The sequence below is a fragment of the Acyrthosiphon pisum genome, chromosome A1 (assembly GCF_005508785.2).
Source record: "Acyrthosiphon pisum isolate AL4f chromosome A1, pea_aphid_22Mar2018_4r6ur, whole genome shotgun sequence".
In the NCBI taxonomy this organism is placed as follows: domain Eukaryota; kingdom Metazoa; phylum Arthropoda; class Insecta; order Hemiptera; family Aphididae; genus Acyrthosiphon; species Acyrthosiphon pisum.
In genome coordinates this window covers 48,792,696-48,797,076 of record NC_042494.1, presented here as the reverse complement: position 1 = coordinate 48,797,076, position 4,381 = coordinate 48,792,696, and positions in this window count along the sequence as shown.

The window sequence follows — 4,381 nt, the reverse complement described above, 5'->3', positions numbered from 1 at the left end:
ATACATTCATCGTTCCACTCAGAATCTAAAACGAATATAAATATATTATTTAGTTACTAAATTATGTCATAAAACAACTCAAGTTCATTGCCACCTTTTGATAAATATTTTACTAAATAACACAAAATAATAGGGAAAAATTATATTCAAACATAATTTTGCTTTAATAAAAAATAATAATTTATAACCTTTATAATCTTTCCCCATTTTGTCAACATTTTAGAATCCAAAAACCCCACAATTTTCAATTACTTAAAAATGTATATATTTTTAAATATTAAATATATTATTTATTGTTTAAACTTTAAGCATATTTTATAACTTAATTTGTTTACGAAAAAGCTAAGGAAATAATTAAATATGACAATATAACTGAATATACTCAATGGTTTTACATAGTATCTTGTATCTATATGTATAAATAAAAAAAAGCGGATAAGTGAATGTTGCTCTGCTGTACAGTAGGTTACAAGTGGGTCAATGGATTGTATTAAACTTGAATTCAATGATATAAATATATAATATTGTATAAGAAAAATGAAAAACAGATGGTTTGTCACAACAATTTTTTTATATTGTTACTATTATTTATTATAGCCTGTTAGACGTTAGTTGAATTAATATTATATAATTATAATTTTTTATTCATTGCTATGGTTATAAACAAAGCGTTAGAAATTTATTAATATCCCATTTTTGGCAATTTTTTGTAATTTGTCGTTAATTTTCCCCATGGCATTAAATAACTTGAGAAAATCGAAAAATGACCTCTCTAAAGTACCATCTTGATCCAATTCGCTAAAAGAGTAGTCACTATAATATAGTATGTTGAAATCGAAGTACTCTTTCTGGTAGAAATTTTGTATACAGGATTAAAAAAAAAAAATAAACACCATTGTAAAACTACTGGCTTCCTCGCTCCGCTCAGAATCTAAAATATTAACTATAGAACAGTAAATAAATAATAATGTGTTCAACGATGGTCGATGAATAAACAAAATCAAAATTAAGAAACAGTTCAATAGGAACTTACAATTACCTATAAATAATTAACAAAATATATTTTTAGGCTTACATATTTACAACAGTTTATGGTTTTGGTACAAAAATACTAATAAATAACATTTTCTGTTGATAAGCTGCTTCTTTTAGGTATGACGACCATAGACGGAGATCCTGCAAAATATTGAGTGGTTCAAATATCTGGTAGCAATTCGACCAGTGGGGCATAGGCGCAAATTGGGGGGGGCTTGTTGGTGCTAAGCCCCCCAAACTTAGCCTAGCCCCCCCTCCCCAAGTCAAAAGTTGAAATTGCGCCCATGCAGTGGGGGCATAGCCAGCGCCGGCGGGTGGTATTGCGGGGCCCGGGGCAAATTTTTTTCATGGGCCCTAGACATTTTTTTTTGCAAGTTCTATTACTTATAGGTACTTGTATGAAATTTTTTTCAACTTTACATAACTTACCTATAATTTTTTTTCATGTACTCAATTAAACAATGTATTAAGCGTTCACTCTTCATTCTTCAATATGTATTTATTTCTTAAAACATAAAACTACAAAAAAAAAGTGCACGCGAGCAGTGTTGAATTTATCTAAATAAATAAATAATTTAGTCATCATTATCTTTATCTAGATATAATGATATTTATCTCGGCTCAACACAGCACGTGGGGTCCGCGATCTACCGCAGTAATATACTGCTCGCATAATCACACAAACGTATCAACAACGACGCATTGCCGTGTCCAGCTAGTATTTAATAAAGAAAATAAATAAATATTTAAAACTTATCAATGTAGGTAAATACATGCAGTTGCTGGTGTCCGGCTGGTAACTGGTATACAGTTTACCTATTATAGTAATTGTAAATTGATACACGTGGCGTAGTGGCGAATTCCAGTCGTGGAATGAAATACAGATACCGACGATAATAATTATTATTATTAGAAATAATATTTGTTGCAAAGTAGTGAGCGATTTCCAAGAAATAATGATAAATGCGTATATAATCGCACCAGAATAAATTTGATTCCCTACCGTACGTCTATTTTCTATACTCAATACCACCTAATAGTGTATTCGTCTCTAATACTCCAATAACATAAACTATATTATAACCAGGATAAGAAAAACACACAGTTTAATGGAAATGATGTACACTTAATATATTCTTTACTCTATGGCACATAACCAATTAAATTGTTTCAGCGGATTATTTTGGACGTCGCCGTCGCACGTCAGCATTATAATTTATTTTTATTTTTTATTACCTTCATGAAAAACTCACAGGCCACAAGCAGCAACTGAAGACGGCCAGCCGAGACTTGTATTATGAACTTAAAAAACAAAATTATGAGCTTACAAATTATCAAATACCATACAAGGCGCGGGGCCCTGGGCAGATGCCCATTCTGCCCTGCCCTTCCGCCGGCGCTTTAAGCAACTAATGGATATTTCTTTTCGTGAGATTTCCACCATTCAAATGGGTATAAATTATATCTGAGCAGTGGCTATCCTAAATAATTTTGATACTGCGCCAAAGTATCACTTACATTATTTTCTTCATAACAATATAAAAAATTGATTACAACATAACTTATTTACGTTGAACCTTGTTTTAATTTTTCAATCCTTAGCTATAAAAGTCGAACATGTTCTACATTTTTAACTACAAAATCGTTTTTTAATTTGATACATTTTGTCAAAAATCAAAATTCGAACTATAAATGCAGAAATGCTTATAAAAAAAATTGTGTACCTACGTATTTTTCACGGTCTTTTTAGGCCTTTCACGGTCAAGACCGTGGTATTTTTAATATTTTTCTCACGAATTAAGATATACCTTAAGATTTTTCCATCAATGGTTATTCGTTTCTTCCAGGACATCTCTGAAGAAGAACTGCCCACGCCAATTTGGTTTTTGAGACGTTTATTATGGCCTTGTTATAAGCATGGTTTGGTTAGTTTAAGGTTAACGGCATGTCGTCATTCGTCTGAACTTGTCGATCGTGGTATTCAATATTTTACTTATGTGACGTGGTAGTCAATGCTTATTTCAGTATTTCACAATTTTACATTAATTCACTGTTCACACTTCATAATTTTAGTTTTGAGTGTAGTGTATTCACAATTTCACACTATATTAAAAATATTCATATAGGTGGTCTGTGACAGTACTTATAAGTGTCTAGTATTCCAGTGTCCGCGGCACCACACTAAAATTGTGACATTGTAATAAGTTGTAAGTATGTACCACCTAACAAGTCAGAAGTCTAGCTGCCTCCAGCAACCTACCCACATAGTTGTGTGTGATTCGTGAATTCCCTAAATACCATCCTTCGTCCCGCACCCAATCTCATGTAAATCCAATCTAAAATGATGTGTAATCTTGTCATGTTGAATAAATTGGTTTTGAGTGGACGTCAGCGCGTCATTATTGTTTTCTCCTTTGACCCTTCTGCAAACACTAAATTTATGTTTAGCAGAACCAACTTTGTTCTTAATTAATAATATATGGAGAGTGAATTCACCTATCATCAAACTTTAAGTTATATACATTACCTGTGTCACTATGTTTGCTTTTTTTACTATATTTTAATTTTTATGTAATTTATTAGCATCTTTAGCATCTATTAGCATCAACTCTACATTTTTTTATTGTCATGATATAAAAAACATTCCGTGTTAAATACATTTTTAGGAAGCGCGTCAAAATCAGGAAAAAAAATGATCAGGACAAATATTGATTAGGATTGTTTAACGACATGAACGATATATTATAGGAACCAAAAAAACATGAAACAGTATTTCATAGGAAAATTTATATGCAGAAAAATCAATTTCGGGATAAATAATTTTCAGAAAAAATAATTTCAGGAACAATTAAATTCGGGAATGCATCCAAATCAGGAAACATCAAAATCAGGGATAAAATTAATTAGAATTGTTTAATTACATGCAGTGTATATTAGACGAACGAAAAAAATCTGAAACAGTATTTCATAGGAAACTTCTTATGCAGGAAATTCAATTTTGGGTAAAATATTTTTCAGGAACCGTAAAAATCGGGATTTTATTTTTAGAAAAAATAGTGCCGAGAACTATCAAATTCAGAAATACATAAAAATCAAAAGAAAAAAATGATATGGGCTAAAAATGAATTAGGATTGTTTAATTATGAAGATACCTGCAATTTTCACAGAATGTTAAAATTATTTTATACACTATAAATACGAAGAAAATATTTTGTTTGGATGAAAAAACTGAAAAATTTAATAAAATGCTCTTCGTAATTTATTCTATTTATAATTTAAAAATTTAAGAGATGCATAGCTACGAATTTTTTTATCAGCATTTACGTTCAAATTTTGACAAATAAAT